Genomic DNA, 26,595 nt, shown 5'->3' with positions numbered 1-26,595 from the left:
AGACGAGAAGAGCAGAGGGGACAGGAGAAGATGAAGAGAGAGGAGCGAGGAAGGGGCGGCAGAGAAAGAGGGAGGAGGTGATGGACAGGAAGATGGAGGAGAAGGACATAGACGTATACAGAAGGTGATGGAGATCAGGACATGCTTTCTCTTTTCTTTTCTTTTCCTTTTTTTTTCGTTTAACTAGACCGAGCCACAGCAATATGTGTCCGAACAAAGGGAGTATTTTTTTTATTAATGGAGGTAAGGGTTTCTGTGTGAGGCACTTATTATGAGGAGCGGCGCGGGCCTAAACTCTATGATTTAAATGTACACACCTTAAATCAAGGAGCAGTTCCCTGAAACGGGTGAAGAGTACAATGTCCAATAGCGATCAATTCGCAGTTTGGCATTCTTAGTTTTCTAGAATCCTTAACATGGGAGGCAGTGTAATGTCAAATGATTTGTCTAAAAATAAGAAGTAACATAGAATGGAAAAACAATTTTCGCACCTTTGAATGAGACTCGAAATAATGTGCAGTAGATGTGGTACTGACTGACAATTTGAAGCTCAACGTTTAAGTTCACGTAGCAACAGTATGTTAAGGCTGCACAGCAGTAGACTGCATGGTGTACATAATGCAACAGGCAAAGTTGCTCTAGTACTGTTTAAAATTCTGAGCTAAATTTTTCTTGATGTGATGTATCACAGCCATATATTTCTTAAAAGACAGCTGTTTTTGACAATTATCATTTTATTACATCTTACACGATTGGCCAGTTTCGGCTTTAAAGGTCATTCTCAAGTGCAGTCTACATAAAAGATACAACAAGTAAAAGGTTAGCGTACTGACATAAAAAAATAATATTTTACGATGTACAGTCTAAAATTCTACTTATATATGTGGATGTATTGCAGAATTATGCTGTTATTAAACGGCATCTCATTTGCTCTACATGATTACGAGTAGTATTCAAAGGCAAGCCAAAAGTGTCTCTAATCTGTTTTATTTCTTTCTTTTACACATTTATATCGCAAGAAATTTAGTCGTATTTTCCAAATTCTTTTATTTTCCAATTTTTGAGAGTTAAATGTAAAGCCAGTGTTACTTTATGCGCAAACCATCTAGATCTTGGACAGATAAATTTTTTGACACTTTCACATAGCTAGCTGCAGGTAGTAGTGAAGTACTTCAATTTGTCCTCAAATAACTCTGTTTTTCTGCGGTCAGTTTGATACCACATTTTTTTTCGCATTCGGACTAAGAGTGACTAGCTAATGGAGTAGATTTTTGATGGAGGGGCCCATGTGCTGAAGCCGTTGGCGCACGGGACGAAGCAGCAAATGTTGAGGTGTACGCTGAGTGGAAACCCAACGTCACGAGAGACAGTGCAGTCGGTACGCGGCAGCAGCTGGTTATGTGGCACTGCGCTCCCAGCTCTCTCCATCGGTAGTTGTCGGCCTTATTTGGCTCGCAAAATATAATGTTTGTTCACGAAAATGGATGCGCCTAGAAGTCCTACGTTAGCTCTATTAAAGCGCTCATTTCCTTTCTTGACCATGTGCTAGTCATGTTCTGTCCATGGTATACATAAATAAAAACTTCGCATCCGAAAACGTATAATAAGGCAAAAATAAAAAGACACATGTCCACTCAGTAAGGATATCAGCTTATACAAATTCACCAAATCGAACACATACACTCGTGACAATGGTTCAAATGACTCTAAGCACTATGGGACTTAACATCCGAGGTCATCAGTCCCCTAGACTTAGAACAAATTAAACCTAATTAACCTAAGGACATCACAAACATCCATGCTCGAGGCAGGATACGAACCTGCGACCATAGCAGTAGCGCGGTCCCCGAATGAAGCGCCTAGAACCGCTCGGCCACGACGGCCAGCGATCGTAACAGAGGGCGCACTTACATTTCCATAGCATCAAATATTACGGAAACTATTTCGCTTAATTTCATAGGAAAGTCACAGAACCTTTGAGAAAACGCGAAAGTGAAAAAAAAGTGTACATATCAGGACGCGAATTGTCTCCTGACCCTCTCTCAGTTCCAGGTCCGGACTGCGTGGCCTCTCCCGTCAGAGGTTTGAGTCCTCCCTCGGGCATGGGTGTGTGTGTTATTCTTAGCATAAGCTAAAGTTAGTTTAAATAGTGTGTAACTCTACGGACCGATGACCTCGGTAGTTTGGACCCTTAGGAATTCACACACAAGAGGGCACGAGTTCCATTACGTGGTGCCTCAACCAACCGCTCTATACTCACTCACTTGACATTCGGCATGGTGACTAATGGGAGCCACTGTGAATGGGAAATCCCTTTACGGTCGCTTCCACCAGCCACCGCGCCGAGTGTCTACATACTGGGTGATCAAGAAGTCAGTATAAATTTGAAAACTTAATAAAGCACGGAATAATGTAGATAGCGTGGTAAAAATTGACACGCATGCTTGGAATGACATGGGGTTTGACTAGGACAAAAAAAAAAAAAAACAAAGTTCACAAAATGTCCAGCAGATCACTTGCGCGCGTCGTTTGGTGATGATCGTGCGCTCAGCCGCCACTTTCGTCATGCTTGGCCTCCCAGGTCCCCAGATCTCAGTCCGTGCGATTATTGGCTTTGGGGTTACCTGAAGTCGCAAGTGTATCGTGATCGACGACATCTCTAGGAATGCTGAAAGACAACATCCGACGCCAGTGCCTCACCATAACTCCGGACATGCTTTACAGTGCTGTTCACAACATTATTCCTCGACTACAGCTATTGTTGAGGAATGATGGTGGACATATTGAGCATTTCCTGTAAAGAACATCATCTTTGCTTTGTCTTACTTTGTTATGCTAATTATTGCTATTCTGATCAGATGAAGCGCCATCTGTCTGACATTTTTTGAACTTTTGTATTTTTTTGGTTCTCATAAAACCCCATGTCATTCCCAGCGTGTATGTCAATTTGTATCTCTCTGTCTACATTATTCCTGGTTCTAATAAAACCCCATGCCATTCCCAGCGTGTATGTCAATTTGTATCTCTCTGTCTACATTATTCCGTGATTTATTCAGTTTTCAAATTTATACTGACTTTTTGATCACCCGGTAGTTTGCGCGTAAACTACTGAAACGTTGCTTATAGCTACTTCGTATTTCATGTTACAATATTCTAAAGTATTTAATTGCTGTGATGCTATTAACTCACATTTAATTATAACAAATCCTAACAAGAACGACAAATTTTCGTGAATGTTCAATGGGTCGTTGCCTGAAAACACGCGTGTTATGACGCGAAAGTAGCTAAATACGAAAATTCTTTAACCTCCAACAGGACGTTTCACGTCATTCTGTTGCAACAAATAGTAACAATAACGATTCGTTCACGAGACATTCCATTAGCTGGTGCTTAGAAGCAATATGTATTCTTAGGGTGTAACATGAAAGATAAAACCGAGCTAGTGCGGGCTTCTACGGAACACTTCAAATACAGTGTGGCGTCTTCCTTTCTGCTTGTGACGTAGGGAGCGTTCTTGCTTCCTATTGGTCCCGCTTCACGCGGCACGTTGCCGAAATACCGCAGAATGTATTGCGTGTTTCTCATGACGGAATGGCTTCTCAAGGTGAAGCAGCAGGAAGTGTCGTCACGTAACTCGTACAGCGCCACGTCACCAGTACCTAAATTGCGCCGAGTGCCGACAGCTTTAATGACCGGCAGACGTTTACACGGATGTGGACGTCCCCCTCAGTGTACGGGGGGCGCGCTGCCCCGTGCTCGCACACCAGAGACTGCGCGGCACGACGTAGGCGTGACGTGCCGTGACGTCACGGCAGGCGAGCGCGTGGCCCGCAGGCCGGCAACCCCGCGGCTGGCGGTCGATAGGGCGAGCGGCACGTGGACCAGCTAATTGCCGCCTCCGGGGCCGCAGCAAACACCGTGCCCGCCCCTGCGCGCCTCCTACCAACACCGACTTGAAGGAAGGCCTCGGCGCTTGTTGGTGACGTCACGTCAGCTAGGCACGGCGAACGCCAGGTCTGTTGCATGCATACTCATAATGGTGGTGTCTCCCTCTCTGACACAGGAAAATGTGAAACTATTGGCGGTAGTTGACCAACACACATTGTTCTGAGAGAGTTCTACAATCAATTAATTGTGCAATTCATTACACTTCTTAACAAATAGTGTACTCTTGAACTTAAATGTCCACCTGTTTTTAAGGATTGACATACAAGAACAACTTCATGGTCCAGCAGCAACAGAATTCGGGCTTCTTTACCTTATTTGTAAATCTGAGGAAGTTACGTTTGTACTGGGTTGCTTTTACAAGAAACTGTGAACATATTGGTGCTTTTCTTTAGGTATCTTGGTTGACTATGGGGTGAGGAGCACTGAATGTTAATGAAATATCTTGCGATTGTACACGTTGGAAGAGGGGGTGGGGGACAGAAGAAGAGGCAAAAGACAGATACTTATTTTATCAAATAAATTTTTTTTATCTTATAAAGTTTCTCCTTTCAGTTGCAAGAGGGGAATATTTATCTTTTCTATTGTGCATGTTTAAAAAAGTTTAAGCTGAGCAGTATTTTCGATGTATGAAACTATTTTGTTTCCTGTTTAGAATTCATTTAGTTGAAAACGACTGTAATCTAATGACTGGCAACAGTTGGACATTGACACACGTAAATTAGTTCACACTTCCAGTGATGATGTCAAAAGAAAATAAATAAATAAAAGAAAGGAACTAATTGTAAGGGGGTTGGGGTAAGTTTCGATAGCAAAATGGATCAAGTAAATGTAGTTACTTGAATGTAAAATTTCCGAAGCTTGAAATGGGGCAAAGCATCTTCCCATATTGATCTACGTTTGTTTCGACAGGATTCAGTAATACAGAACTATGATCTTTATTTGTAGCTTCACGATAGTAAGAAAATCTTTCATCTAAATAAAACTGCAGAATCCAAAACAATACCAAACATTTTGTCCAAAAATAAGAGATTTACAGTGATAAGCACGCCCAGGCGTTTCTGCCTGCAACAGACCTGGCGTTCGCCGTGCCTAGCTGACGTGACGTCACCAACAGGCGCCGAGGCCTTCCTTTGAGTCTGTGTTGCTCCTACCGACCAAACCTGTCAGCTGCGGATTGGGCGCTGTGATTATCACGGTATCAGGTGGGGAGCCACGGTTTGGCTACGTGGGTGAAGGGTACAGTGGGGATGTCGGTTATCGGTGAAACAACGGTTTTAGCTATATCGGTTCTTTTCCACGCCACTTCATCCTGACTATTAAAACCGATCAAAATAACCTGTTTCTGAAACAAACGATTTTCCGTTTTTTATTCCTGTTATTTCCCATAGTAAACGTAGAAATCGAACAACGAGTAAAAAATTTTGATTCGCTCAGTTTATAGATCTAAAGAGGCAAAATATTAAATTAAATAGGCAAATAAAAGAAGATTCTGTCTGTCTACCATTCGCTGTTTTCCCCAAAAACTGATAATTGATCGAACACCACAAAAAATTACCAGTAATTTGCTATGTAATCTAAGTTTTTGTAACTCTGCTCAAAAATTATATGTAAACCGGGATCATACCACTGTTTAGGGGTTGCGAATAGTCACTGCTAAAGAATGAAATCTGAAGTTGAAGAACTCTGTTTTTCATATTAATATATCCGTTTTCAAGCACTACGAACAGATAAAAGCATATTATAAGACAGCAAATCAGCAAATTCCTATTTTTATTGTATACTTCAAATGAATGATTGTTAAGTTTTTAATTTATTACTGTTACCATAGTTTCCTTTCTCTTTTATTATTTCATAGAAACGGTACACAAATCTTTGATCTTTTAAAGCAAATTAAGTATGCTCTTGACATCCAGGTGGGACGTCGCAGGACGCACTTCGCACTAGACTGGAGACCGAATGAGAGCGTTCACGTTCAAGCGTTGTCACAGCGAGAGCGCGAACGCTAACAATGGCCGTTACCACTCATTCGTTTCAGTGTGCGCGACCGTACACAACAGTGGTACCAATTGCGAGAAACTGAATTTCCTGGAAGAGCTACGAGCCTTGTAACCTTAGTTTCCACATATGCCTCTCGGGTTTGTTGCTGGCAGCACTTACGGCCATCCTGTGAGTTGTCGCCTCTTGCTAGCTGGAATGTCGTCTGCAGGCGGTCAGGCAGCGAGCCCATCCACGAGGCATCCACAGGTGGGCACCTAAATGCAGCATACTGTTGCGGTCACGTTGTTCGTAGTGCATGTACAAAAAAGTACAAAGAAGCGAAATAACAGGTGCAGACATCATGCGAGAATTGGTGGTGATTAACTCCGGTTCTCGCATAAAAATTTCATCGTTGTTTGGGAACATGCAGTCCATGAATGCTTCAAATAGTCTCCAAATAGCCGAACGTACCCATTTCCAGTCAATGATCGGTTCAGTTGGACCAGAGGACCAGATCCATTGCATGCGAACACAGCCCACACCATTACGGAGCTTCTACCAGCTTGCACTTTACTTGTTGGCAACCTGAGTCCGTGGGTTCGTAGGTCTACACTCGAACCCTACCATCAGTTTTTACCAACTGAAAACAGGACTCATCTGACCAGACCACGGTTTTCCAGTCGTCTAGGGTCCAACCAATATGGTCATGAGTCCTGGTAAGGCGCTGCAGGCGATGTCGTGCAGTTAGCAAAGACACTCTGTTGTCTGCTGCAGTAGTCCAGTAACGACAATTTTCGCCACAGTGTCCTGACGTATACGTTCGTCGTATGGATCACCTTGATTTCTACGGTTATTTCAGGCAGTGTTGCTTGTCTGACAGCACTGACAACTCTACGTAAACGCCGCTGCTCTCGGTCGTCAAGTGAAGACCGTCGGCCACTGCGTTGTGACGTGTGAAAAACCAAGTGATCATTGAGGATTTGTGGGGATTTTAAGCGATCTATCAAATCCCAGTAGCTCACTGGTGTATATCCTATTCCAAAAGTGAAGGACATCATGATGCACCCTGACAGAGGTAACGTTTTTGCAGAAATTGACCTACAGGAAACTTACTTGGACAATGCCTCCAAAATCATCCCGGTCTTCAACACGCCATTTGGTCTTTTTCGGTATAGTCGCCTCCCCTTCAGCATCACCAGTGCACTGGCCACATTGCGAAGCTATTTGTAACACCTTATATGAGATGTTCTAGTGACAGCAAATTATTTGGACGATATCATTATCATCGGCAAAAATCCACGGGATCTAGTACCCAATTTTGACTTCCTATCCAGTGTGCTCTAGTGGGCTAATCTGAAACGCAATAACGAAAAATGCTGTTACTTCATGCCAGAAGCGGAATATCTGCGACATGTTATCAGCACAGCGGGGATACCTCCCAATCTGCATCATACAGAGTGACAATTATTGAACTACATGAAACATAAATGATATACAAACTCTGGCGTGCACACACTTTATTCAACATGTAAACATCACTACAGATATTCGGATTTAGGTTATGACTTGTACGATATGCCTGCCATCATTGCCGATGATGTGGCACAGACAAATAGCAAAATTCTTCATGACCCGCTGAAGTGCCAGAACATCGATCCTGTCGATGACTTCGTGAATAGCTATTTTCAGCTCAGCTGTCGTTTTGGTGTTACTGCTGTACTCCTTGTCTTTACAATAGCCCTACAATAAGGAGTCGCATGTGTTCAGGTCCGGAGAATATGGTGGCCAATCGAGGCCCGTGCCAGTGACCTCTGGTACCTCAGAGCCAGAATGCGGTCCCCAAATTTCTCCTCCAGGACGTAATGCAATCTCCTGCTTCGATAGGGTCGAGCTCCATCTTGCTTCAATCACATTCTTGACGAAATCAGGGTCACTTTGAAAAATGGGGATGAAATCATCTTTCAAAATCTTCACGTACCGTTCGGTAGTCATCGTGCCATCAAGGAATATTGCACTGATTATTCCGTGACCGGACATTGCACACTACACAGTCACCCATTGAGTGTGAACAGTCGCTTAACCACTACATCAGCTCCTTCACGAGAATTTTAAGTGAAAATGTACCTCCACGTGCGACAAGGCTTTTCAAGGTCTCAAAAAGGCTCTACTCTGCCCAACGGACCTCATAGCATACAACCCTTCCAAACCTCTGATGGTGGCGGCAGATGAATCTGACCATGGCTTGGGGGTGGGGGGAGGCAGGGGGGGGGGCGGCGGCGCTGTTTCGCAGAAACCTGACGGGATTGAACGTCCAATTGTTTTTATTTCCAAGACGTTAATGCAGCGACGCGAAGAAAGCCTTGCCTATAATTCTTTAGTGAAGGAACTTCGCAGTTGTGTTTATGGACAGTAGTTAATCCTGTTAATGTATCATAAGCATCTGTTACCACTGTGCAGCGCCCATGCCAATATTCGCACCAGGATTGCCCGATACTAGCAAAGATGAACACTGTGGCTCTCAGGACATCACTATGACATCAGTCCACAGTGCAAAAAAAAGGTTCAAATGGCTCTGAGCACTATGGGACTTAACATCTATGCTCATCAGTCCCCTAGAACTTAGAACTACTTAAACCTAACTAACCTAAGGACATCACACAACACCCAGTCATCACGAGGCAGAGAAAATCCCTGCCCCGCCGGGAATCGAACCCGGGAACCCGGGCGTGGGAAGCGAGAACGCTCCGCACGACCACGAGCTGCGGACAGTCCACAGTGCAACATGCTCATGCAGACGCCCTATCGTATCTCCCAGTGGGACAAGTTCAAATGGTTCAAATGGCTCTGAGCAGTATGCGACTTAACTTCTGAGGTCATCAGTCACCTAGAACTTACAACTAATTAAACCTAACTAACCTAAGGACATCACACAGATCCATGTCCGAGGCAGGATTCGAACCTGCGACCGTAGCGGTCGCTCGGCTCCAGACTGTAGCGCCTAGAACCGCACGGCCATTCCGGCCGGCAGTGGGACAAGTCTCTGAGCTTGATGCAACTCTTGAAGTCCATTTTGTGACTGATCAAAGAGCCAAGACAGTAAAGACAAACTTATGCATTGTTGCCGTAATTATCACCTGCAGGACGCTAGAGGACCTTGTCCTCTATGAAGTCATGTGGTTGATTAAGAGTGGTTGCCCCAGTGGTTTTGCAAGACTCTTGAACAACTGGACATTCAAGCCTAATGGTACTGCCAACATGAGTTGTTCACTCTCAATGAAACCTTCCTCCAAGAGGGAAAATAGCCACACCACAGTGGTGTCTTGAGATGAAGGTCATTGGGGAATGGCCCTCACTAAACAGTTGGCCCACCAATATGTCTTCTGGAGGGGCATCAGCAAATATATAGAAAAATGGTTGTTACCTGCATGAAATGTCAAAGCAAGCAGTTAGCATCAGCCCTTCAGTATTCATCTTGGCCTGGTGAGTTACCACCATGGTCTCACATTCATCTACATTTCACAACACCCTTTCAGGGATACTCTTGGTTGACCTAGATAGACGCCTGCAGCAGTTTTCCATGTTTCACGGATGCACTCAGTATTATTAACAGTAACTATTCAGGTGCTATCTTGCATCTTCTCAATTGAAAGACTCCCAGAAACCATTGTGGTGGATATGTTCTTCAGTTTACATCAGCATCATTTCATAGCTTTTGTACGGAAAATGGCATTAGCACATATGTGCTGTTCCAGCCTTCTTCCAACGGACTGTATGAGACTTTCATTCGACTTTTAAAATTCAGCTGGCGAAGTCGTACTGACATCATGTTCTCAAGGAATCACTCACTTCCTTTCTTGTCTCCTGCCACTCCTCTCCACAGGTGAGACCCAGCCCAGCTGAAAAAACTCCATGGTAGGCTGCCTCACTCACAAATTTCTATCTTCCATCCTATCACTCCCCTGTTCCTCAAAGCATTTGGGCTGTCACTACTGTACTCTCCAGAATGCAGTCTTAGCACTAGTTTTTTCCAGGGTCGCCAGAAGTGGGTACTGGAACATGTCACACACCCTTTGAGCAGAGCAATGATGAAAGTTCAATTGCCAAACTCCTCACACTGCAGTTACCATATCAACCAGGTGTGTCCTCACAGGATCTCATCTGCCCAGGTAGAAGAATTCCTAAAATTTTCGGTTCCAGAGCTGGTCCTCTCTACACCAAGAAGTGTTGACTATGATGGCTGGCCACATCAGCCACAACACTCACAGGTCACTGGACAATGGGATACTAGCCTTTCAGCAGACCATGCACCGATTCCCATGGATGTCGACAGCAGTTACCAGAGTTCTCTGCTTCCCCAAGGCAGCAGCAGCTGCACCATCATCTTCTGGGATTTTGAAATGTGCCACCATCTCTCTTCTATTGGTATGAGTGATACTATGTCGGGGTTCGTCACCCTCTGCCTAGGCCAAATGTCGCAGGGGCTACAATGGCAAACACTGCCACTGCAGTTCCAAACACATGCGTCGCCGGCAGGCAGCAGTGACCTCGCTCCAAGAGAGCACAGTCGCTACAGACTCACTTCCTTGCACAGAATCACATGTCAAAATATAGGTAGCATCATATTCTGCTGCCTCATCAGCATTTAGGCCGCTGCACAGCTGTAACGAGTCATTTCTCCAGAGGCGAGATTTCTGGGCTTTATGGTGACTGCTGCCACGGTTCCTCAACCAGATGCTCTCCTGGAATCATCCTGCGACCTGTCATCCAATGTCAGTCTACCTGCCTGGGATCTTCTCCTCTCTATGGAGAGCCATCAGCAGTCGTCGTCGAGCTATGCCAAGACTTGGACTCCACAGTGCATACTTCTGGGACTTGGGTATTTTAGCCCAAGGCAGTGTTTGTGGAATAAGGGACACTCAGATCCCTGTCAACCAGTACTTTGACTCTAGTAATTGTGATTCAACTTTCAGTGAACAATAGTCGACTGGATTTACGTAGCCTACTCACTTCAAAGACGGATATTTAATTGTGAACTATTTCTCGTGTTATGTAACTATGCTCTGAATTAGGAAAATTGAAGTTTTATGTTCAGTTCAATAAGCTCACCTTTCATTGGTTACCTGTGTTTCTCTATGTTAAACCAGGTGTGGACCTCCTCAATTACCATCCTTCAGATGGAATGCAAATGAATGAGCACCATAAAAGGCATGCATAAGTCGATGGAGAACGTCATCCATATAGATCACAGCCGACACATTACCCATGGGAAACTCCTACAGTTGCATACACATTGCAAAGATGATCGTGCCCCATTCCAGGACACTGTAACCACCTTATCGGCACTTTTCCACAACAGTGTCAGGGTTGTGGTAAGACACTAAATTCTTCAAAAATGGTGCATGTCTGTGTTAGGAGAGTGCATCTTGCGGGTCGTCTAGCGAACAGACACCTCTCAAAGCTAGCAACGCATTCTGTAATGGAATATTATGTAGTGCAGATACGAAAAAATGGGCACTAACTTGGGAAAAATGTATTTACAGACAAAGGGTCATTGGATCTTAGAAGTTATTCGTTTCTTATCGCCTCAGGTGTTGTCAGTAGTAGTAAGATGAGTGTATCTACCCACTTTTGATATCAAACTGACATGCAAATTAATTAAATTGATCAATTAATTACCTCCCCATGCCCACCCACAGATGACTTCATGTGTTTTTCTTAGCTGGCACATCACGCTGCCCCTCCCCACCCCGCCCCCTCCTGCTACACCTGTCCTGGGAATTTCGAATTTTGGAGGGAATTTCAAAAATGATCGGAATTTCTTTATCCTACAGCTGTCCCGACGTCCAACCCCACCCCCACCCGGGAACTGTCGAGAAATTCAAAATGGCAGTGACCTTTCTGGGACTCAAATCCTGATCCTTCTGGATGGAAAGCCAAAGTGCACTCCGCAACATACTGAAACAGTCCAGGAGCAGGAGAAGGAAGTTAGGTTAATGAATTTTATTCAATTTGGGTTTGGAAACCTGAAGTATAAGTCGATACTAATTATGTAATTAATCATAAAGACCGGTCTTAATTTCATAACTATACGTATAACACGAAACAAGGAGTGCCTAAAATCACAAACGGACAATACCATACAATTGGTGTTATTCTGCTGGGAAAAATAATCCAAAATACCCCTGGAAAGTAGTGGCAGATGTACTCAAGCTCTACCCTTCACCTACAAGATGGCACGAAAAAGGCTGTGGTGAAAGGGACTATTTTTATTTTGTGGTGAGAATTGTATTCAATTGACTAGATGCTGGTGTTGGACAAAGGGGGGTTTAGTAAGTTTATTACCTGTAAGCGTACAGCTGAGTATTGTATCTATTGCTGCTTGACATGAGAGTTCACTACAGACGCCTCACTCTGCAGCCCAGGTAATCGAAGCCAAAACACGCTACCGCAACTGATGGAAAGTGCTTCACAGCTCTAATTATACATCGGAATTGTTGTGAAAAAACCAGCACTCCTAATGAATGCATCATAATGCAACGCATGTACGGGAGAAAATCGTTATCCCAAAAGACTGCAGATGGGCAGCAGTTGAATGTGCGTTCTCTTCGATGTACAGGCGAAAATTAGTGGAATTAAAGGAACTCCTACTTTCCCTAGTCCCTCCCCCTGTCTCCCTTCCTCAACGTATGGTGCGAAAACACTGCATTGTAACAAGTGTGTTTAACGTCAATGCACCACCTATGATGAAGCATCTATGAAAAAGGAAAACATAATTGCAATGACAATAAGCGTCTTCTTACCACGAAAATAGGAGTAATCCATTTTCTTTTAGTTTTATGACCAAAATCGGTATAGTTCTTACGTTCGACTGCACAATACAATTTACTTCTCATTATTTTGCGACATCCAATTAAGTGCTCCGCCGCCGATTCAGAGGTCGTGCTACACTTCCCCTATACATATCCACTCTGAGTAAAACTGGAAGAAAAACTTCCACTATTTTGCTGCGAAAACTACCAACCAACGCATAATGTCCTCACTATATCAAAACCGTCATCAGAGTAAAGAAAAAGCGAGGGGTAGGAAACTTGGTGGGTGGCTGTATGTCTAATGTTGGACAAATATATCCAAGATTAGAGTATTATGAGCTTTGCATCCTGCATTACTAATACTTCGGAAACCAAACGGCTTTAACAATATAGCATTTTTAGTTGCAGAACCGTGTAGCCATAGGAGTGTGTGTTTATTCCCTACGATCATTTCTCCCATGCCGGTACCTTCCTGGTACTGACTCCACACAGTGAAATAATACTTCAGAATTGATAGCACAGTTGAGTTACACGAAATGTTTCACCATCCACCTGGAGCTCCATAGCGTGTAAGCACTCATTTCTTCTTAAATGTCTGTTATATCACTGAAACATTATCATGTCTATTATACACCGGTAGGAACTGCTACCCTCCTCGACATGCATGCATATGGACAGATCTGGATGGGTTCCTTGGGTACGATTGACGAAGAACAGTCTTCACTGAAGAGCAGTAATGGATGCAGTTTGCCATACTCCTTCACGAGACGTGGAATGTCGTGGGAGTAGGGCCCTCATACTTCTGGTCAGTTGCAGGTTAAACTGGCGACTGTGTTGCAGGGAGGATTGGTCAAGGACAGTCTGGGAGGGATCTGTCAATTTCCGACTTTATCCTGTGAATGTGAGTATATTCTGTAACGCCCATCTACACGGGGGAAGATAACCAGTCATAATCATAAATTTTGCACTATGACTGATGTGCTAGAAATATGAAGATAACCTAATTGCATTGGTATAGGACGCTGTCTTGTGTACTTTGGTGTATATGATGAAATGGATGTACTGCACAGTCATCTATCTGCTTTTATAAACTAGTATATGGTACTCGCAAACGAGTGGAGAGGTGATTTAGCAATGATACAGAAATTAGGAAGCAATCTTGTATGTCACTGGCTGGCATTGAAATTACAGAACAACTGGTAAAATTTCTCGAATTGATCACGCTATCAACTGCAGTGTGTATTACTGTACATCACCCTATATCAATAGTGTCTTACACATTCCATCCATCCACTGATATGCTGTTGACTACCACATAATGATTGACCACTTGGTTGAGATGGAGAGAGCCTTGTGGAACGCTCGATATCTGCTACTTGTTACTGTTGTAGCGGCACCACCATTTAGGATAGGGAAAGTTAGTTTTGTGCGATATTCGGAGCACGAGTTACAGCCAGGTGCGGGCTGGATTGCATACCAGCAGTTGCGAAGGGAAATAGAGGTCACAGGGGCGTAGAACTGCCAGAGAGGGCGCACACAGCAGTTTGCACGGCGCAAGTCACAGGCAGAAGGTGGCCACTGGCCAACGTAAGTGTAACGCGTATGTGACACAAAGTGGCTTGTTAGCAAAACAGAGGTGCACAGCCGAGTATAAATAGGTGCCGTTTTCTAACGAGATTCATTCAAGTGTGGCAGCTCTCCTGGACGGCGGGACGTGCCACACCTTTGGGCTACACGCAGCAACAGATGGGGCGACAGCGTGACAGTCCACGGCGGATGGTTGGTTCGACCCTCTGAGGCTGACGCCGGGTCTGCAGTGCCCAGGGCGGGCCACTCTTCAGCTCGCTACCACGGGCAGTCGTCTCAGCTCCCGACACACGAGGCGAGGGCCACAGATTCGAATGCCGGATCGAAGTTGGTCGTTGCCGCCGCGTTCTTAGCTATGCCAGTGGGCGAAGAAGCAGCAGCGAGGCCAGCCTGTGGCTCCCAGCGGAGCATTGCGGAAACACCGAGGGTGGCGGCCGCTGAGTTGGCTGCTGGCGCAGCCATCCTTACACAATCTGAACTCTGGAGCTGGCGTACAAGATCGGCAGGACACAGCGTTGCGTTGCACAGGCCGCTGGGGTGCTTCCTCAGCATTGCGGGGCCTGTGACACAGACCGAGGTGAACGTAGCACTGTAGTTGGAGCAAATAAATCATTTGAAAAGCTCAGATGAGTTTCAATACGCCACATTTGGCGTCTGATACCACAACACTGTGGTGGATCATGGGAATAAATACAGAGGTCGTCACCTTCAGACAGTTGTTTGGAATCATGCCTCAATGTTGCAGACTCATCCAGTTACCAGTTGTCTTGCAGCTTCACTCACACACTATGATGCACTTCTTATCAGAACTGTGTCTGCAGGAAATACAGAACATATGCTCTCTTTTGACAGAGGGGCACTATTGTCCCGCAGCATTCTTAAAAGTGGAACGACATGTGTAATTTATTTTCTGAAGCCTCTAAATACGAGCGCTTTTCGGTCAAAACAGATTTTTTTTTTTTTTTTTGCAACAGTCAGCTACGACTTCCAGCTAGTTACCTCCACAGTCGCCGATCCGACTTAGACGTTTGTCGTAGCGTTGTACCAACTTTCCATACCCTCGTTATAGAAGGCAGCCGCCAGTGCTTTCCGCCAATTCTCTACGCTGGCCTAAAGCTCGCTGTCTGTGCCAAAATGTTGTCTTCATAGCCAGCGGTTCATGTGAGCAGATATGAAACTCAGAAGGAGACAATTACGGTCTGTATTGTGGGTACTCAAATATTTACAATTGTAAACGATGCAGGAGCATCTTCATTGCCCCTGCAGAATGTGGCTGAGAATTGTCTTGAAGAAGAAACTGCACAACGGTTATGTAATGTTGGCAGCATAGCTTCAAGCGAAATTTCCCACGAGTCCCTTGTACTTGGCTGGAGACACTGTTGTTCTAGGCATCTTTATGTGCTCCCTGTGTGCCCAGGACTAAAAAGAACGACGTAATGCGATCGACGGGCATACTAGAGACACTGCCCAACACACCTGTGCAAAGTTTCATCGGATTTTCACTGTGGTTTCCATTTCGCTACCGATCGTTCCTTACTTTACGAATAACCCATGTAATAGAACGTGGCGCAACTGACCGTAGTTTAATCCTATCATTCGGAGAATGATTGGTATGCTTTTCTCTTTCCTGAGGTTCTGCATTTAACACTCCAGGATGCGTCCCATGGCGCATGTCCCGAGGCCCTCCGGCGTTCTTGAACCTGCAGAAACACGGTGTTGCATGAGAGGCCCTTTTTGCAACTAGTCAGTGTCCGCTTCGTGCTGGTGATCTCTCCCTATATCAGTCGCTGAGCAACAGTTATGTTTGGAGGTTGGATCATATTGAATACACCAGGTCCAGTTGCTTCTGATTCCACAGCATTAACTAGAAATGTAGCACATCGTGCAACAGCAAATAACGTTGAAGTCTACCAGGTGGTGACACAAACTGTGGAAATTACGAGGGTTATTTGGAAAGTTAGGAACGATCGGTCGCAAAACGGAAACCACAGTGAAAATCCGATGAAACTTTGCACAGGTGTGTTGGGCAGTGTCTCTAGTATGCCCGTCGGTCGCGTTACGTCGTTCTTTTTAGTCCTGAGCACACAGGGAGCACAAAAGATACTTAGAAAAACAGTGTCTCCCACCAAGTACGAGGGGCTCGTGGGACATTTCGCCTGAAGCTATGCAGCCAATATTACACAACTGTCGTGCGTTTTCTTCAAGACAATTCTCACCGCATTCTGCAGGGGCAATGAAGATGCTCCTGCATTGTTTTCAATTGGAAATGTTTGATTACCCACAATACAGTCCGTAATTGTCTCCCTCTGAGTTTCATCTCTGCTCGCATGAACCGCTGGCTATGAAGACAACATTTTGGCACAGACAACGAGCTGTAGGCCATCGTAAAGAATTGGCGGAAAGCACTGGTGGCTGCCTTCTATAACGAGGGTATTGGAAAGTTGGTACAACGCTACGAGAAACGTCTAAGTCGGATCAGCGACTATGGAGATAACTAGCTGGAAGTTGTAGTCAACTGTTGCAAATAAAGCAGTTTTGATTTTCACTGTGGTTTCCATTTCGCAACCTATCTTTCCTTACTTTAGGAAGAGCCCTCGTAGTTACAGCGTAATAAAGAAAGTAGCACATTTTGGTAGTATATATAAAAATATATTTTATAGAAGCTTCAGAGCGCAAACTAAGAATAGTTAAACACATTAAAATTTTATTATACGGAGTGATTCAGCTGCCCCTATCTACTGGTTTTATGCAACCCACAAGACTTTCAAATACCACGATCAACATTTACATATTCTCTCCATCGCTATGCACAAACTATTAGTACTACAGAAAAAAATGAACAGGACCTATTTGTAGTAAATTTAATGTATTGAATTTTATACAGGGATACGTTTTCGCAAGGGGCCGTAGTTTTCGGAATAGTCAAGGAATATGTACAAAAGTTACCTTCAAACGCTTTTTTCCTGAATAACTCGAGAACTGTGGCCTCCAGCGAAAACGTACCCCAGTAAAAATTTAACTACATTAAATTTCCTACGAAAAGGTCCCGATCATTTTTTTCTGTAGGCCTAGCAATTTGTGCGTAGAGAACGAGAGAATATAAAAATCTCGCACGTGGTGTTAGAAGCCATTGCAGGTTGCATGAAACTCAAAGGTAGGGGCAGCTGAATCCCCTGTACGTCTAGAAGTCTAGACCGTTGCCGTAGCCGAATCATTAGTGACGTTGCCTCCGGTGGAGAAGCAAACGTCTTTGATTCCTGATACCTCCTCTGATTTTTCTAAGGTAGGGAGATCTGGAAGGGGATCCACTCAGACTCGTAAGGCCAAATGAGAAGCTACTTGACAGAAGAAGCAGCGCCATCACCAGAGTTCATATACTGGCAATAACGGGCTGCAGGGTAAAATAGGTAATTGCAATCACAATAAATGCAGAAGTATACGTAACTTCGATATGTAGAGTGCAACTGTGATACTGTGTAAAGCATACTAGGAGCTGTGACGGTTGGAAATAAGTTAATACACCTTGTAATCGAAGGAATATTCGTCCTACGCTAACACATGTCGCTAACACATGTCGCGCAGTTCAGTGATAATAGCTGTAGAAGATGTACGAATTGCTGTAGACGTAGATGATGGCCACGCGGAGTGGCCGCGCGGTTTGAGGCGTCATGTCACGGACTGCGCGGCCCCTCCCGCCGGTGGTTCGAGTCCTCCCTCGGGTATGGGTGTGTGTGTTGTTCTTAGTATAAGTTAGTTTAAGTAGTGTGTAAGTCTAGGGACCGATGACCAAAGCAGTTTGGTCCCTTAGGAAGTCACACACATTTGAACACGTAGATGATGATTGCGTTAGGCGCACAGAAAACTACAGACATACCGGTCTTTGATGATGTTCTGTTACATGGTACGTTAAGCCCTAATGTTCCATCATTTTGAGACATACCAAGGATGCTCCATACTGAAGGGCATATATAAAAAATCATATGGCAAACAGTAGTAACAGTAGAATATTTTTTTAATTTATTTGTCGATAACTTCTTATTGCCATTTCAGTGTCATTTACTGAACCATTTTATTTTTATTTTTATTTTTATTTATTTATTTTTTGTTGCTCTTTTTGTATTTCTTTATATTGTATAAAACTGTCATCTTTAGTATTACGCAATTAGACTTAAAAAATAACAAATAAAGTAGTGTGTAAAGCATTTTTTGAGACAGTGCCTGTATTGAATAGACGTTTTGGACAAACAAATGCTCAGATTTTCAGTAAGCAAGCAAATAAATAAATAATACACCAGCCTGTGTTTACAGCAGATAATTGGGCAGCAGTCTGAACACACACGAAATTCTGCACCGACGCGCAGTAGTAGTGCTGGATCCCGTTTAGCAGTGAGGCGTCAGCTTGCAGTTTAGTCAGGCTGGCTTTAGCTGTGCAAAACTGTGCAGGAAACGAAGGCTTTCACGACCGGGTGACATGACTGTTGATATACTTTCCGGGATGTGAGGTCGTGGTCCAAGAACTTTTCTGCTCCTTGCGTTTCGTCCAGGACTGCGTCGGCAAGACTCAGCGGAGCAGCGCCTCTGAGGAAGTCCAGCGCAGTCCTGGACGAAACGTAAGGAGCAGAAAAGTTCTTGGACCACGACCTCACATCCCGGAAAGTATATCAACAGTCATGTGCAGGAAACGACACATGCACAGCAAACAGGCGTACGTACATTTAAACGCCACAGTACTGGCGTAATAAGCTTTCCAGTGTCGTTAAAGTAACGCCGCCTCCATTAAAAAAAAAAAAGCATTCTGAAAACCCAGTAATAGTTCTTCGTATATCAAGTTGCCAATTCACGACAGCAGTACGAAGTTATATTAAATTCAGTATAATAACAGCATAGCTAAACACTTGTACAGTGTCTAATATAAACACTTTATATGAATGACAACAATAACATAGAATCAATAAAAATATTATATTACTATTTAAGTTTATAGTAGTGTCAACACAAAACAGCAGTAATAATGGCAAGCCTACAGAAAACATGTGATAAGAAACTTCACGCTCCGTCTTACAATAATTACTCAGGTCCAGAACTACGTGACTATTTATAAAACGAAATACTATTTCAAATCAGCACATTGATATGTTAAAAATGCGAGTTAGAAAATTCAAATTAACACCAGAACGGTTGTTATCACACGTCGTTCCGTACGATTGAAAACGAATGAGCAATTTTAATCATAACACTGACATCAAAGATAAAACTGACGTGATTAACGCTTCCATATTGTCTATTTCTATAAGTTTCAATGCTGGTTATCTTTCTGTCGTAATATGCTGATAATGGCAAGTGTGCCAATATGATAAACAAGTCACTGTACCACCATGCAGTTTAACACCTCAAATAGCAAAACAATTCCGTCGACGCGAGCCAGCCGAGTGTGCCTGCATATCACAAGAGCGTAACATAAAGTCTTTTCCTGTACAACTTTTGTAGTTCTGTCCTTCATACTTGTGCATAATATTACAGTTTGCTGATAATTATTAGGCCTAACTTGGGACAGTCTAATCACATCCGAATAAAACATAGTGTATGTGCCATGCGCTTTTCGACATTATTTTTTGTAAGATATCTTCAGTGACCTGCAATTTGTGCTGTTTTGTCTATATTATCTACTTTATATTTAGAACGTTATACATATTGTCAGAAATGTTTTGCTGTGACGCCCCAAAACGTACCCACAGAGGATATTGTAGCAAATATTGAGGCCGGTATCCGTCAGCTGCCACAGCAGTCCGCTGACGTAATTAGGATGGAAACGGCTAGGATTTTACGTACGTGTAAGCCACCTAAAAGTAATTTGTCGCAGGCTCAAAGGAAGGCGCTGAGGGATATAAATGGAGATAAAAACATTATTGTCCTTAATGCAGATAAGGGTAATGCCACCGTCATACTGAACAGTGAGGACTATCATGGAAAAATCAATGACATTTTAGTTCCCTCCAATTACAAAAAACTCCAGAAAGATCCGATTATGAAGATTTTAAGAATGACAAATCGACTGGTGAAAGCTTCTTCATTTGGCTCCGACAATAAGAAGCTGCTCTGTAAAACAGAAGCATATCCACCTAGACTTTATGGCTTACCCAAAGTTCATAAACCTGGGATTCCGTTGAGGCCAATTGTCAGCGCTATAGGCGGACCAACACACGAGTTAGCTAGACACCTTGCCTCAATGCTGCAGCCTTATGTTGGTAGGACGGACAGTCATATTAAAAATTCAGCTCATTTCATTGACAAGTTAAAGGAAATGAGTGTGGGCCCGGATGATATCCTCGTCAGTTTTGACGTTGTGTCATTATTTACAATGATTCCGGTAAACGAAGCAATCTTATGCATAGCGGATATTTTTCCTACCGATATTGTGGCATTATTCCGGCACTGCCTCACCACAACCTACTTTCAATACAATAATGACTTTTATGAACAGATTGACGGAGTGGCTATGGGCAGTCCTCTCAGTCCTGCTGTGGCTAACTTATTTATGGAGACTTTTGAACAACGGGCGTTGCAGACTGCCAGTAAGAGACCAGCCAGATGGTATCGCTACGTCGATGACACGTTCGTAGTATGGACACACGGAGCAGAGGAGTTGGATGCCTTCCTGACACATTTAAACAGCGTTAATCCGAAAATCCAATTCACTATGGAGACGGAAAGGAATGGGCAATTGAAGTTCCTGGATGTGTCTGTGATTAAACGACGGGACGGAACGTTGGGCCATAAGGTGCATAGAAAGCCCACACATACTGATCGTTATCTACACAAAGAATCAAACCACCACCCTAGACAAAAAAGAGGTGTAATGAAAACTTTGGTAGACAGGGCGTACAAACTTTGTGAACCTGTTTATTTAAAAGATGAGACTGAACATCTACGGTCAACGTTCGTGAAGAATGGCTATTCTAGCAAGGATATAGATCGAGCACTTCTCTCTAGGCAGAGAATCAGGAGTAACGACGAACAACAGTCGTCCAAGGGCAAAGTTTTTCTTCCGTTCATTAGTAATGTCACAGACCGCATTGGGAAAGTTTTAGGCAAGTATGGGGTGGAAACTATTTTCAGACCCACCAGAAAAATAAAAGAATTTTTAAGGTCGGCAAAAGATGCACGAGACCCTTTGGCTGCACCGGGGGTATATAAAATTCCTTGTAGTTGTGGACAGGTTTACATCGGTACCACAAAGAGAAGTGTGAACACCCGTCTTGTTGAACATAAGAGGAATTGCCGCCTGGGTCACACGGATAAATCGGCCGTAGCGGAACATGTTTACCAGGAAGGTGATCATGAAATAAAATTCAGCGAGACGAGCGTCATATCAAAAACCTCGCATTATTATGCACGCTTGTATAGAGAGGCTATCGAGATTGATAAACATCGTAATAATTTTAACAGGAAAGACGAAGGTGTTAAACTGGATAAAATTTGGATGTCAGCGTTGCACCGCAAGCGTGACGATCGATTACTTTCAATCGAGAATGTTGGCATTACCAGAGACAATCTCATAGCCGACGCCACGTGATCGACTGTGGCGCCCTCTGTACTGCCTATATAATCAGCGCTTCGTCGAGTTCTCTTCGCAGTTCGCCGCTTTACCTCCGAGGATGTCTCCCGCAGTTGGAGACGAAACGTCAGGAGAGTGTTTTATACTTCGACCACGGCCTATCAGCCCGGAAGTTTTAAGTGAAGACAATACCGGCCGTGAAAGCTTACAGTGTATGATCAATGCTTATGACCTTTTATGACCTATATACACTGAGGTGAGGAAAGTCATGGGATACCTCCTAATACCGTGTCGGAGCTCCTTTTGCCCGGCGTAGTGCAGCAACTGGACGTGGCATGGACTCAACAACTGGCTGGACGCCCTTGCAGAAATACTAAGCCATGACACCCCTACAGCCGCCCACAGCCGCGAGAATGTTGCCGGTGCAAGATTTTGTACACGGATTGCCTCTCGATTATGTCCCATAAATTGTGTTTTGTCCAGTTGTGATAAGACGATCCCAAAGTAATAATTATCACCGTAGCGTAATTCAGACCTTTAAAGTGCTGATTCTTCTCGTGCAGAATGAGTCCGGATGGCACCATAGAAGCGACCTGATTTTCGCTCGGTCTTTTTCATTCATCAGGTTATTAGACACTGTTCTCCTCAGCAGCTCTTACCTCAGCCGTAGAACAGTACAGGACAAACCAGTATTTAAAATAGCATATAACATCACTTTTAGATGGACAGTTGAGTGATTTTTTACATATAGAATTGATTTGATAAGCATTATAATTATAAATTATTTGTTTTATCAAATTGAAATCTGCACATACTTTTGGGTAAGCGCAAAATATCATTGTCTACATACAAATGCCCGGTGTCACCGGCTGTGCTCGTAAAACGATAGTAAATTACACTTCAATACAAGTTTTTGCTATGCGTTACCACAAGCTGAAAACCAAACTCATCTTGTCCGTGGATACAAAGCTTCAGTCAAAACTTATTTTTTGTGTATTTTTGAGGCACTGTATGCGGTATTTTCAGTGCAGTGCAATATCTGTGGCAGTCGTTGTATGAGAGAAGTGCGATGAGGTAATTGAATTTCGAAATCTTGGACACGTGGTAAATTTTACTACAGTAGTACATTTAGGCTGCACATGAAAAAGTAATTATGGTTCGGGTAAAGATCTTGTGTGTAACAGAATGTTTAATATAACTTGGATAGCTTTAGACTGAGTGACAAGCTGTTTTGGGATAGAAGGATAGTCGCAATTACTTTAATGTGTTCCTCAGTGTGGAAGAGGTTATTGTCTTTAGGCTGTGGTGCATCCTGTAGTAATTTCTTACATCCTTTGCAGTACTGGTATATTTATTGGTAGCAGTGTAGTTGGTATAGAGATGGGTAAGATTTCCGTGTGATATGACTGAACTTCCCGGTTGGAAATGAGCACTGAAACCAGTCGAGGTTGCGAAGCCGCTAGCGGTGAATTGTTCCGTACCCGAGCACGTGATGTTTGCAAACTGATGTACGTCCTTTCGGCCCACCTACACTCAGAGGGAGTTGTGCCAATAGGACAGTTCCGCAGACTAGACACGTCCATTACGCTGAGGGCCGCAGATAAGATAGCATAACAGCGACTGGCTGCTGGCACGCAACCGCTGCTAGCTACTCTCGGGTTGCGGTCCACTTCTAGCGGAAACGGTCGCGTTCTCAGCCCACAATTCAGATTTCGTCCGTGGAACGACGTATTTCACTACAGTTCTCTACGCCGAAACATAACAGTATACCAAGAATCGTGTTTATTGTGCAACGCGTTCAAGGAAGCATCCGAGAGAGTGGCAGCATTCACTATTGCTGACTAATGAGTACAAGAAACATAAGGCTGCATAAACATAAATCAGCCCACAGTAATTCATTGAATAGTAGAAAATCTGTACCTACATCTACATTTATACTCCGAAAACTGCTGCGAAATGAATGACAGAGGGTACTTCTCAACGTTCCACGAACTAAAGTTTCGTACCGTTACATTGGCGAATGGATCCCAGGAAGAACGATTGCTTAAATGCCTCTTTACACGCTGCCGTTAGTTAGAACCTGTCTACGGAAGCGAGATGTAGCATGTTGTAGCGTCTTCCTAGATTCCTGATTTCATACCGTTCCTCGGAACTTTGCACGTGGGCTTTGTCCGTGGGGCTTTTCCTGTTTAGTACCCGTCTCTTTCATACTCATGTATTACAACTTTCGATTTTTTTGCTCACCCACAATGATTCTTTCTTTCACTCTAATGCTGGCTCAGCTGTCTAACGACCGTCATCCTTGGCTTGAACAGTTAACAAGACCTTGGATCCACTCATTACTTGAACAGTTTGTTTCTATTACCCACATTGATTCGTACTCTACAAGACAATCAGCTAAGAACAAACGCCAACGTAAACACAGAAATCTGACGTTTCAGTCGCTAAGCAAAAATCTGTACTGGTAATTCATCTGTTAATAACTATTGCATATGTCTGTTTGCCTGCTTGAACACGACTCTCCAAAACCACCAGGCGAATTTTCTTGGGGTTTTCGCAGGTAACTTGGGCATAGCTTGGGGCACCGTATACGCTTCACTTCATCGAAATACGATCACGGAAAAATATTTATCGTATCTGAAAGTTTTATTTATGCTAATATTGTAAGTGCGGAACTAACTCTATCACGTCTTCACGACCAGCCTGAGGAGCCGATTTCGATAATATTTGGTATGAGGTTAGCTAGAACTCTGAGAACAAACACAGGCTACTTTAGAAAGTATACACCACACGATACTTATTAATTTGAGGAATATTACGCGAATTAGGGAAAATATTTACTCTTTAGAAAAGCTACTGACTCTTGGCTTTGGTGTTCATCATATCTCTAAAAATGCTCTTATTAGTTGTTATATATACTACGTGGAACGATTCAAGGTAATAAATACAATGCTTATACACTCTTCAATGTGTTTAATACACACTTTCAGAAAGATGCACATTCCTGCCATGCCCTTCTCTATGGTTTTTGTACTGCTTTGTTTCATTTGGCTTCCAGAGTTTGTACTCTAGTTAGACATCGAGAACACATGTTTACACAGAATAGGTAATTGTACAAAGAAAAAAAACAAAAATACATATTTACAAAATGCAAATCTCAAGCTTTTACCACAACAAATGTTTAACCAATAGACTGATAAGTAAACTAGAGGTATTTACATAATCAATTTACACTACTTCTTAAATTTAACTAATGCAGATGAATGAAAATATGAACCGTAGAGATTTTTCCCTGTACTCTTAGGAAAATTCACAGTCACTTTATACATACGAATGTCTTTAGAAACCAAAAGAGAAGACGCTGATTCAGGAAGGAGGTAACCCATACTCATCAAAGTCCTCACAAATTTCGATCATTGTCAGATTTGAAACACGAAAACAAAATATGGTTTACATCAGCATATGACTCGGAATTACACTCACCTGGAGAGGAATCGTAAATATTGATTCTACACGGATGTAAAGGAAATGGGGCATGGTTAAAGCGGAGTCGAATCATGGTGGAAATCGTAGATCGGTCAAAATGCGTAAACTACAGCCTTACAGCAATTTGAGGTTGTATGCTGCATAATATCCACCTTCCGTTTTCTGGGACACACTCCACATCTCTTGCCACTGCTGTTTGCCGTGGCTCTTGACTTCACGTAAGTTGTCTGTGTAATTTCGCATCGAGAACAGTTCCTGTAGATGCAGCTCGCTTCGCTAAGATGTCAGCATCCTCATTGTAGTGGATGCCAGTGTGGGTCTGCACCGAGAGCAGAATGGTTGCCTGCCCTCTCTGCTTACAGCGAATATATTCGAGTGACACATCCAAAATATAACGGTTGGTAGTTTTATTCCATCCTCAGAGTTAACACTGTGGGTATCGGGCAAGATTAATATTTTCAAGAAGGAAGTAGAAGACACAAACTTAATTGCTTCCAAAATTGTCATAGTATCCTCCGAAAAAATTGGAGCACTGTTGGCCAGTTTGTAGGCCTTACTGATTTGGATCTGAGATTGTAGAAAAGTGCATCCAGTACACTCCTGTTGTGGAATTTTCGCTCCATCAGTATATATACAGACATAACCAGGCCACTGAGCTTCAGTGATACAATGAAATCTGAAATTTTGGTTCAATGCGGCTAGATGTCACAATATAATAGCAGACGGAATATGGCAGCTGAGAGTGTGAAGATCATAATATTATTCAAATAAAGGCAAATGTGAAGAACATCGCATAGAACGTATGAAAGGATACCAAGAGACAAATTTTGTGCTGACGCCCTGAATTTTAGTTCTTCTGTTGGAGGCATTCCCTAATTGGTAAATTCGGTCTCTACTCTTATCTGGCAGTATTTGACGTTCAATGCTTAAGGGAATCTCTCCTGCCTCCAACAAAAGAGCATTTGTAGGCGTCGAACGCATGGCACCAGGGCGGGTAAGACTGGCTCTGAACTGAAGACTAATTTGGAGAGATAAATCTTAGGCGCACTGTGATACAGCATAGAACCATAGTCCATTCCAGCTCGCATTCTTCTCTCGATACATCATGAGTAGAATACTTTGATGTACTCCCAACCATACGCGAGTAATAGAGCGAATTACATTTAATCCTGCCTCGCATTTACCAACAATAGATTGTATGCGGGGCGCCCTGCTGAGCCGAGAGTCATCACA

Source organism: Schistocerca cancellata, chromosome 1 (genome assembly GCF_023864275.1).
Source record: "Schistocerca cancellata isolate TAMUIC-IGC-003103 chromosome 1, iqSchCanc2.1, whole genome shotgun sequence".
In the NCBI taxonomy this organism is placed as follows: domain Eukaryota; kingdom Metazoa; phylum Arthropoda; class Insecta; order Orthoptera; family Acrididae; genus Schistocerca; species Schistocerca cancellata.
Note: the sequence above shows the minus strand (reverse complement) of the source record.